At 40.1% G+C, this 12,259-nt stretch overlaps 1 protein-coding gene across 2 annotated transcripts in view; it reads right to left on the bottom strand.

Annotated features, from left to right (window-relative positions):
• The window catches only part of LOC106061158 (uncharacterized), a 96,514-nt gene extending 85,833 nt beyond the window's left edge, over positions 1-10,681 (bottom strand). The window contains exon 1 of one of the 2 annotated variants that reach the window (XM_056039517.1): positions 10,366-10,681. The gene's annotated coding sequence lies outside the window, so the exon portion shown is untranslated. Of the gene's footprint in view, positions 1-8,280; positions 8,469-10,365 lie in introns of those variants that run through there. The other variant, XM_056039518.1, reaches the window with a different exon arrangement.
• Between the last annotated feature and the right edge of the window lie 1,578 nt (positions 10,682-12,259).

Genomic DNA, 12,259 nt, shown 5'->3' on the forward strand with positions numbered 1-12,259 from the left:
TAGCAGCAGTCTGCAGATTGGGGCACGAAGCCCCCTGGGATAAGAAGAAAACTCGGCCAACACAAAGTCGAAGTGATTCTCTTGGTTTGAACAAAGTCCAGTTTGGTTACATTAATTCTATATAGAATTAGATCTACAAGTATTAAAATCAGTTGTAGCGAATGGGTCCGCGATTACAGGATGCTATAGGGTTCACGGTGTCACCAAGCCATGGGTTAAGCGCCAGAGCAAATGACGTCATGGTTTACTGTTGCAATTCTTTCCCACTTCTTACGGAGACATGCTAATGATACATATCTGTCTGTCTGGTACAAATTTTGAACAAGTTATTTCTCCCACAACCATTCTCGGATCAAGTTGACACTTTAAAGAAAGGTTTATTGTACCTAACAAGAATAATTCTATACAATGAATTAACGAACAAGTCAATTAACAAGCTGGCAATTAATTTTTTTTTTCGGTACAGACAAAGGAAAATATCATTTCAGTATTGAGACATATAGTTGTAAATGTGGAGTTTCCCCACTTAGATCAGCTTTAAAGCATATTTAGATATTCTGCTTGTTTGTGCATCACAGCGTCCAACTTCTAGGCTCTATGGCTTGCAACGCGAAGGAATTTCTGCTGACGTCCTAGACATTTCTTATTTTGGAAATGTATTTCAAAATCTTTTCTAAATTCATTTCATGTTCTCTCTTTTTTTTTCTCCCCTTAGGAACATTATATCACCCCCACATTTATCTACATTATAGTGCTTAAAATGGTGTGTTTTGAAAGTAAGCCAATGCTATATGCGTCTAGCGTAAAGAAAGGGCAGATTACTGTGATAAACTTAATTATGAAACTCCCCTATCGTAAAGCAATGATTGTTTATTTGCTTCTATCTAATCGGCGTCATATCAACTTTTGAAATGGGAAGTGATAAATAATACCACATTCAGAAAGAAACAGAGGGAAATTTTGGGCAAACACGGCAACATCATGTGGAAGCTGGTCCCCTCTCCAGGGGCGGAAAGCATGAACGTTGTTTTTGTTTGACAAATGTTTTATTTCTCAGCAAAACGGATTGGGCGAATGATAGGGAACCTTGTCAAGAAAGGACAATATTTTTGATCCTATAAAAAAGAAATTAACTCCGAAACTGTGTTTCTGTCTGTAGCGATACATGGGGGTATCTAGAGTCCTATTACACTGTCTCTTTTATCGTGCTCAGATTAGGTGCAAAGGCTACTTTGGTCTTCTAAAAGTGTTTTTGTTTTTAACGTATGTATACTGTATGCGAAAACGTATAAACCATATATACGTCTAATTTCTAATTCAATATATAACTAAGAAAGCACATATTATTTAGAGACGTTCTCCTCATAGTATGTTTTTAAATGGCAAAAAATAAAAATATTTAAAAAAAATTAACAAAGAAATATTACAAAATAAGTCGACGGGATCCTTTATTTTCTCACAAACCTGGGAATACTGATCTCATAATTGTGCAGTTCACATTTGAGAACGCTTTTGATATGGCCCAGCCGTTCACTTATTCTCATCATTTATATGCCATCCCCTATCCCCAGGAAGAAAAGAGAGCTTGGGAACCACTGCTTAAATGGACTGTAAATAGTAGATGTCCAAGTTTTTATGTCCACATCCCTAACACTGACCTATAATTATAATAATACTTTAATTTCTGTTATCAAACAATCTAGGCTTAAAACGCAATAGGAGATTCTCATTCATGGCGGAAAAAAAACACTATATATTAGCTCGCTTTTTGGTGTATCCGGTTTAGAAAAGAAAGGAAGTGTTGATAAGCTAGGTTTTTTTAAAATGAAATGTTTGTGTTATTTTTTAGCTGTGCAGAATCAGGGGACATAAGCTCTTTCGTTTGTAGCAAAACGTAGTTGAAGTTTGCTGTAGGACTTAAAACTTATTTAAGAGCAGCTAACAAGCGGTGACAAGATTTTTTTTTAAAAAGAATATTAACTACCGTTTGAAATTGTCGAGTAGAGTTGTGCATCGCACTTGGAACCTTAAGGCCAGCAAAAGTGAACAAGAGCTCCCTTCTAGCGGCTTGGATGATGGGTGTACACCTCGCATACACTGTTCTGTCTGGCGGGTGCCTAAGAGAGTGCGAGAACATTCTCATTGCACTGTGCGGGGGTGTAAAAGAGCTCCCACAGCCTTCGTCAACGTCCAGGCCCCATCACTCCACCAAGCTAAGAGATTGTGTTAAAATTAAAGGTAATTTGTTTTTTATCAAACTTAGTTGGAGGCCGCGGTGGCTGAGCGGTTAGGGTTCGAAACCTGGTGATGACTAGGAATTTTAATTTTGTGATCTTTGGCGCCTTTGAGTCCACCCAGCTCTAATGGGTACCTGGTCGTTGTTGCTAGACACGTGGACCTTGACATCATCTGACCTATAGATCACAAAGGTCTGAACGGGGAACTTTGTTCTTTTACTTTGTTGGCAACTGTGAAGCGTCCTTGACATTGCTTAATTCATCGTGAAACAGATAGGTCTTAATGAGCTCCTTGAATGTAGTGAAGCATGCCGTTTGTCTGAGATCGGTGAGGAGTGAGTTCCAAGCCTTTGGTCCACGCACTGAAAAAAATCCCGCACACCGTAACTTTGGAGTGTAAAACGCGGCACAATTTCAAGCGTTTAAGTCGATGGAGTGCAGGGCTCTCTGAGGGACATGAACGGATCAGTTCACCAAGGTATTGGCCCATTTCTTTGTTCTAGATCAGCGGTTCTCAACCTTTTAAGCTCGGCGACCCCATTTTAGAATCCCCCATTCTGTCGAGACCCCCCACCCCCATACAGCAATAGAAGAATAGACAAAAACAATCCTTATTTTCGATGGTCTTAGGCGACCCCTGGCAAATCGTCAATCGACCCCCAAGGGGGTCGCGACCCATAGGTTGAGAACCCCTGTTCTAGATGCACTTCATCTAAACCCAACAAATTTAGCCATATCTGTGAATACTGAAGTATTAGTTTCCCTTGCTGGTACTAAACAAAACAAAAACTATTATAAATAATTAATTCTTTTTTTTTTTAAATTGATTCATGTCTTGTCTATGTCAAAGAATAGTTGTGCAGAGAAATAACGTGTAGGCCTACGCACTTTTTACCAGACATAAAGAATGAGTTGATATAAGCTTTGTAAATAAACATTTTAATGGACAACAATCTCCCTCACTCGACCACAGTCCACATACCACACACACATATTTTCCTATCCTATCACTGGATAAACAGGGCATACTGCTCTCCGCCTGGTCATTGAAGCTTTATCTAGCAGACGATAAAAAAAAAAAAAAAGAAAAAAGGAGTCATTTACCTGGTTAGAAGCGTTTAGAGTGGCAGTGTATCAATGAATTATTGGACTCTTGACCGATGCACGATACCACACAGCGAGTGACTCAGTTTGTGCTACTTCCACCGTCGGACAACTTCAAAGCCATATTTGAACTTTATACGGGTAATGGCTTTTTAGACTATCAGATCTTTAAGTGAAGGCCGGATAGCTGTATGCCATATTTTAACCTCATATGGGCAATAACTTATTAGAGTTTGAGTTTTTTGGCACGTCGGCACACTTTAGGCCATGTCGTGCTGAAATAACTTTGTAGACTATGAATAGTGAGATCTTTGAGTGAAGGCCGGATAACTTTAAGCCATATTTTAACCTTATATAGGTAATGACTCTATAGACTATGAATATGGAGATCTTTAAGTGAAGGCGGATAACAGTAAAACCGTAAAGCCATATTGTACTATGTATCTACTAAAAATGCATGATCTATGACTATCGAAGTCTTTGTTAGACATAAAAGTATTTGAAGTATGAAATTATTGTTTAGTTTCTATGAGCAGTAAGGCTAGGTGGCTGAGGAATAGTTCTTTACTTCAGAAACAAATAGTCTTAAATTATAATTAACATTACGGCTGAGGTTTAGAAATAGGAATTAGTATGACGTCACTGAGATTCTTGGAAAAACAATTAAAACATTTTTTGTGGTAAAGTGAGATGATCGTTGTGCTGGACACCCTACTAGACCGTTAGAGACACAGATCATCATCACAACACACTGCAACTTTTTTTTCTATATGCTGCTAAGTAACATGTGTCTTTAGTGTGATATTTTCTAGTGATGTAGACATCTTTTAAAGATGCTGGCTTCTGCACCCTCCCCACTTTTACAGTCACCCCCACCCCAAACAAAAAGTCTTGACATTACTGTTCAAATATCCAAGTGCATACATGTAGATCTTTTTAGGGACATTCGCTTTTGAAATTGACCGCTCGGTGACTTGAAAAAAAAAAAGAAAAGGGGGGTGGGGTGGGCAAATGCAATAAAAACTTGTCTAATTCGCGTGTCCGCGTGTCGCGGTGAGGTGACCTCAACTTTGACCTTATGACCTCAAAAGAAGTTCAATATGTTTAGCATGAAACGACACGTACGAAAAGAAAAAAAAAAAAAAACTCCGTCGCGCCCCAATACAAAGGAAAGCGTTTTAGACCTTTCTCTCACTCGCCTTACCCTCCGCATTTCTTTTTTTTTTTTTTAATCGTGGAGCAAGGCGAGAGGCCATAGAGCAGAGGTTCTCAACCTGTGGGTCGCGACCCCCTTAGGGGTCGATTGAAGATTTGCCAGGGGTCGCCTAAGACCATTGAAAATATAGATTTTTTTTGTATATTCTTCTATTGCTGTGTGGATGGGGGTCGCCGCAGAGTGTTGATTGTAAATAGGGGTCGCCGAGCTTAAAAGGTTGAGAACCGCTGCCATAGAGTAACAAGAGAATGGACTCGTGATAAGAGGACACAATAGATGGTCTAGTCACGCTAGATGGACTCTTGCTTTTTACACTGTGTTTAGATGCTATGGTTCTCAACTCTTTGATGTCTCTTTTAATTGCTGGATCTACCATTGTGAAAGACTGTGCAGTGAGTGTGCAGTATCATTAAAGCCTCAGCCTTACCATGGGACCTCCGCATTTTAAAACTATAACATCGTAAACAAAATATAAATACTAACTAAAAGAAAACACGGGGAATGGGATTATAATTAAAACTAGATTATACCCATAGGTACTATATTTCTTTTTCCCCCTCGTATAAATAAATATATATAATAATAATTATAGCTTTTATATAGCGCTTTTTTCATGCTTATAACATGTTCATAGCGCTTTGGTCCAATCACATTTGTGGACCAGTGGGGGGAGGGGTATCTGGGAGGGTACCTTTGGGTGCTCAGCAAACACAACTCTGCTTGAGTCGGGTTTCGAACCTCGAGCCCCCTTCATAGGTAGCGTACTTAGCCTCTCAGCCACGCATATATATATATATATATATAAATTTGCTGTTTGATTAAATTTATTTTAGAAGGTACAAATTTAGATTCAATTTTTAAGAGGCTAGGGGCATCCACAAACATTCTGCCTTGGGCCTCCACAAAAATTAAACCAAGACCTCCACAAAAATTATACCATGACCTCCACAAAAATTATACCAAGACCTTCACAAAAATTATACCAAGACTTCCACAAAAATAATACCAAGACCTTCACAAAAATTATACCAAGACCTCCACAAACATCCTGCCTACGGCCTCAAATTGATGAAATCGGTACTCTCTCAATAGACTCTAGGTCACGTTCTATGTTGCAAACGCTATACTTGAGATATACCATGCAGATAGTCGCAGACTCTAAAGCAGATAGGTCACAACTGGGCTTGCATATTCATGTGAAACATTGGACTCATCATTAATCTTCGGAATCCAAGATATTGCCATTGTTATTATTATACAGACTATAAAGCAGATAGACTCAAACTATAAAGCAGACAGTATCAGAATTTTTATAAAGCTTATTGCCATAGACTATAAGAGTAGATAGGTATGTATTGTAGATGATTAGTAAACTATAGGTTAGAGATACCGTAAATGTATATCATTATGGTACAGTACTTTTTGCATTGCTTTTAATCTCTTTCTAACCATTAACTTAAATAAAGAGTAAAAACCAAACACAGCAATCAGCCAACCGGACCAGGCAGCAGCAGAAGTCGAGTTTGAACAAATATGGAGACTGATGGTTGGGCTGACTCCCGGATGGCTACTTCCCCTAATGGCCACTCACAATAACGTGATCTAATTACTAAATTCTAAATTATACAACGTTAGTTGCCTGTATGTTTATCACCACTGACGGGTATTATTTAAATAGCAATAACAAACTAAAGTTCAACATGACCTCATTGTCACGCCACCATGTCATTGAGTATGCTCTTTAAATGTAAATCGATTCTGAAATGAGCAATGCACCAAATTTTGTTTTTAGTCTTTTTAGAGTTTCGACATTAATTATTAAAATTGTAGCGCAGAGCGCCCTCCTATCAATTTATTTTCAATTGATTCTGAGTAGGTCTCATCAATTCTTCGGATCTCCATAGGGTGCCGCGATCAGTGAGCTCCGGACTTATGCTTGTAAACACTCTACAATCAGTAGGTGTATCTTGTATCTTGCATTCAAACAATGTGCTGGGAGTATGAATTATGAATTCCAATGCCGTTTATTTTATTTTTCTAACAGACTCAACGCAAATATGTCACATAAATTTAGTCACATAGCCACTTAGGGCGCAGTAAACGGAGAATCATCAAAACAATCTGGACAGACAAAGGCATAGCTCTGGACACTAAAATCAGACTCATGCACTCCCAGGTCGCGGCCACATTCTTATTTGCATGCGAATCTTGGCCGCTGACTGCAGATGTCGAGAAAAGCAATTGAACTAAAATGCTACAGAAAGATCCTAGGTGTCCCTTACGAAGACCGCATCATGAACGAAGAGAATAGAAACAAGATTAATACAGCTATTGGACCCCGCGATGACCTGCTAACCAATGTCAAAAAACATAGACCCAAACTCAATGGCAATATCACAATGTCCTCGGTGCTCGCAAAAGGCATTCCTTCATGGAACAGTACCAGGAAGAAGAATATTAAGACAGAGATAGCGATGGGAAGACAAAATCGACAGACCTTTCAGTGAAATAAATTCTATCCAAGGCAAAGGATGAGTGGATATGTGAAAGACGGTTGACAGATCCTCTGTGGTGCCCCATCGGTCCAACAGACTAAGGGATAAAAGTGCAACGGACAATCATAAAGACAAATGCACCATAACTCACTTCTAAATGAGCGTCTAAGGTTTGAACTTATATCTAATTGCTTAGGAGCAACTGGAAAGGCAATGATACCAATAAAATCTCCTTAATCAATACACGAAACATGCAGATTAAATACAGTGGCGTAGCAAGGGGAAGGTTGGTGGGGCATCCGGTAGGGAGCCGGAACTTTAGTGGAGCCAAAATGGTTATCAAAACGCAATATAAAATATCAAATACGTCTGTAGCCACGTTGGTTAACCTCATTTACATTAAATCTAAGTTCCAAATTGCTTAATGGCGACTGTTTTTATGCAAATATGAAAAACGGGGGTGGGGTGGGGTGCGATAGATGTAGCTTCCCGTGTATGGGTGGGCCTGGCACCCTTAGTACGACCAATATATATTGGTAAGTGAAATCATTTTTACCTGTACCTAAAAATTAAAAGTTCTGATTGGAAAAAAAAAAAACATTGTGGCGGACATTTTTTGTCCTGCAAGGTTCTCAAGGTCATCTCATTGAACGGTGCTCATTTAAATTGTTCTTATTTTTCTTAACCATTATGAAATCTACTGGACTGATTGAAGATTGAAGCGTTCTTTCAAAAAACAAAATTATAAAATTAGCCAAATTAAGCTGTAAAGCCAAAGCATGTTTCGATAAAGACTCGATCTAATACTTTAGTCTACATTTGTCATCAAACCTGGCTAGTCGAACCAGCTCAGTGTATTGCTGCCAGATAAACAAACACAACTAGATGTACATTTGCCTCTTCTACAGAACACGATATTACGATTTTACATCAGCTTTGTCACTTTGACTTGATCTATAGGGCCAAATGATGTATAGCTCTTATAATTGGCCGACGGTTGACGAGGGTGTCGTGTGGTCAGCACAACGAACAACCGTCTTAATGCACCCCCCCCAACCTATGTCACGAGTTTGGTGGAATAAAAGCCAGAGTCGTCCGAAAATCCCAAAAGTTTATAAAATCTCTGTCTTCGAACCCTGGACCCCTCGGTTCGGAAAGCAAGCGCACTTACCTCTCAGCCACCACGCTCCAACTTATTATCTAATAATTATTTGATTTGTTTACTCACCTGACAATCGTTTGTTACAGAAGAATGCGTGAATGTAAGTTTCCTTGTCACAGAAAAAAAAACAACTCTTCCTAAGTCTTAGTTTTGAACCAACAAGTTCAAGATGTGCCGAAACATCATGCAGTACTCATGAGCTCGCCATGCCCCCAAACCTTTGACCTTTCCGTTTTTTTCTCCTTCTCTAACGGTTTTGTTTGCGAGATAAGTCTGAAAGACTCTGATCCACTTTGCCGGCCTGTCGGTGCAGACGTTTTTCGCCCCTCCCCCCCCCCTCATCTACCCTTCCCCTGTGACGTTGTTCTATGGTCTTTATGCCTGATATGGGAGTTTAACGGGGCGAGTGGGAATAAGAACAGGAAGAGGCTGGGGGGCAGGAAGGAGAGGGCGCTAGTTTTGGTAAACAAAAGCCAGCATGTCTCGCCCCTTTTTCTAATACCACTCAACCCCCAGACGTAATCCTTTGTAGCCTGTTCCCTTAACACCCAAACAAAGTCTTCTCCACAACACACACACACACACATATATATACACAAACAACTCACACATCCACACGACCATCCAACAGATGTGTACGTCCATGGGCGGCGAGTCCCCAAATAAAAACATTCATTAACAAATAGCCGGAGGCAAAACGTAATTTGGTATTCTAAGCCAGGACAAAGACACGCAAGTGCAAAAACATGGAACTCAGTGATAAGAATGTTATGATGTGTTTACGAAACAAATACATCCATTATTTTTATGAATTCTCTATTGAGGATGATCTCAGGGTAATAATTCATTTAGTAAAAGTAGTACTATTCCCCTGCTTAAGTAATCTCGATACATTATAAAGCATCTAAGGAACAATCGAGACCAAAAAAAATGTGGTTAAAAAAACATTTTTTTACGATGTCTTCTCTTATAAAATACAGATCTTCAAAAAAGAAGATGATTACGTCAAACGCGTCATGCATCTAGTCATGCATGTTAACCAACGACTTCAATTCTGCCAAGTCATTGGTTTTACTGACAGTCTCAGGCAATCCCATTCCATGATCTAATAGCACTAGGGAAGAAGGAGCGTTTGTACAAATTAGTCCTAGCATATGGAACAAGGAATGTGCCTTTATCTTTGTGTCTTACTGGGTATGAGATCAGAACTATAACACGAAAATAAAACATTATTTGCTCTGAAAATTTAGACTTCAAGATCAACGAACCAACTGATCCATTCGTTATGATAAAGTGCATGTCCACTTCATGGTTTACCAATGTGATTTATTGATTCTTCAAACTGGTATTTAATTTTTAAAAATATTTTTTTAAATCTATTTTGTGATCTCTTTACAGTGACTACTGTTACGTATTGGAAGGCAAAGACTTGTCAATAAACACGTGAGATCTGCAATGCCGTAAATGCGGCAGTGTTAAGTGTCAAAATGACTCATGGATCATCTCTAGGAAATGAGATGAATGCCTGGGAATTACCTAAGCTCGAAACGATGTCTCCCACACAGCAGTTCCCCCCTCTCCACGCAGCTGATGCATCTGAAGGAGCGGTCAGTGCCGATACAGTTTGAGATCAGCGGCATCGCAGGTTCTGCAAAGCTGCAAGCTGCCTATGAGTCGCCGGCTCCCGATTTTTGCTCAGGGTTGACTCCCAAAGCCTTTTCTATGTTTAGGTATAGCTGCAAGGCAGCAGAGGTTTGTACCCAGAGAGAGTTTTCATTTCAAATATAAACATGTGATATAAAGTTTCACTTCTCAGACCTTACTATTTATAAGAGCAGATGACGTAAAGCTAATCTCTGTGTATGACCCGACGTTTAACGAGGATTTCATGTGGCCAGCGCCTCGACCAAACGTCTTAACTTCCCAACGTATGTAAGGCGCTCATTTAGAGTTGTGTGGAATCGGAGGCACCCTAAAATTCCCCGAGTCAAAATCCAAGTTTTCCCACGGGTTTTGAACCCGTGACCCCTCTGTTTGGAAGTCAAGCGCTTTGCCACTTAGACGTCATGCCTCCAAAATAATAAAACAAAATTTGATATACCTAATCACAATTAACAAAAATGAATGGGTCATAGATTCTAGGTCATTTACCTTTTCATCTGGCAGACTGGAACTTCACCTTACGATGTTTTCCAATCCACAAGTAAGAAAATGAAACTAGTTTAGTCCAGGCTCCACAGTGCGATAATTAAAAACACGGATTCGTTTATCTCTACTTGTATGTACGTGTGATAAGATAACATTTAGTCTGAAGGGATGGAGGAGAAATAAACCCGAAAGAAACGAAAGAAAACAGACGAGGCACACGCACTGCTCCACTTACACAACATACAGCTGTATGAGAGATATGTTGTGTCCATATGTTCATGTAATTACACGTCTGACACACACAGAGGCATAATCATGACTCTGACAGACACCGAGACAGCCCCGCGTAGTATTGACGTGACAGCCTTGCTGTACAAATGTTTTGAACTTAGTGTGTGTGTGTGTGTTCTCGCCCCGCAGTGTGTTTGTGTGTTTATGCTTGTGTGTGTGTGTGTTCCACACTACAGACATATTTATTTAGAATTTTAGATATCAATAAAAGCCGTAGATATCTAGCAGACGATTCCTTTCAAAACTTGTACTTGACGAAGCCTGTTTGCCCAGGTCTGACCCTCCACCAACTGGTAGTACGTGTTACAGACACGAGCCCTCGCCCCCTATATCCCCAACTACCTCACCATCAGGAGCGGACTGGCTGTATGGGCGACCGGGCCAATGCATTGAATGAGTTCCCATGAGGTCTTGAGCCCTGAGTAAACACTTTCTTTGAGGTATGTTTTCAAAAATGATATTCATCAAGATACCTCCTTATTCTTCCCCTCCCCCCCCCCCCTTTTCATGACTGGTCCAGCCAAGTGATAGGATAGTAGCGCATTGAGAAAACTAAAAGCTAACAATTGGTAAAAATATTTTTAAACGCACCGATTTATTATGTCAAGGTCTCTAGCACATACAATTATATGACTGATCCAAATTAATTGATACAAATCAGGCTAAACTGCATAATACTTGATGACTTGTGTTGCGCGGAGTGTCGTCTCGAACTCTGCCCATTGGGACAGTTATTACATGACAGCACTCTTTAGCGTTGGATTTGTTGATGGCGATTGTGCTCGATAAGAATTCATTGGTTTTGTCTTTGTTGTTAAGAGAGACGCACTGCCTGTGTCTAACTTCATTGTCAGCGAATACCTAGTGTACATTTTTCACCTGGACAAACTACTCGGCCAAGTCTACGATGGTTGCCCCGTGATGGGTAGCATTCAAAACGGTGTTCAAGCAAGAGTTCATGAAAAATATCCAAAAGCAGACATTGACCGTTGCAAGTCCCACAGACTTAAATTTATTATCATTGACCTGAATCACGTTTCAGATGTACGTAATACTGTTGGTGTTATCCAGAAGATTATCTATTTCTTCCATAGCAGTCCCAAGCGAGAGCGTTGATGCTAAAATTATTTCTTATTATATCACACAAACTGCTTATGTGTAATCAGTGCCTGCTTCTCGAGTGTTTCTGATTTGTCTTGTAATTGTCGTCAATTATTCATCTGTTCTTGAACCAGTTTTAGTGATGTTGCAGTCTGTCCATCTTAACATAAGTGACCGCTTGACAGCACATCAAAGTCACATTAATGACATAATCAAAAACAAACATGACCATGTTAAGGAACTCCCCAGGGATGACATCTTGAGGAAGGCGAGACTGCGGGCAGACAAACTTGAAAATGAGGTCCATTGGCGATCCAGGCCTCCTCGCGGCGGACCTTGGTAACGCTGTGAACGCCTCTAACAGCGGGGATCCCCTCCATCTACGGTTTTCAAGGCCAAGTGGATGGAGCTTGTTAAATCCAGGATGTCCAACCCAATGTGTGGGTGCCTGGTTAAAAGCTGGATTAGGGTGCGCCAGAATGCGAGGCGCGCCCCATAAACACCG

The sequence above is a fragment of the Biomphalaria glabrata genome, chromosome 8, assembly GCF_947242115.1.
Source record: "Biomphalaria glabrata chromosome 8, xgBioGlab47.1, whole genome shotgun sequence".
Taxonomy (NCBI): Eukaryota; Metazoa; Mollusca; class Gastropoda; family Planorbidae; genus Biomphalaria; species Biomphalaria glabrata.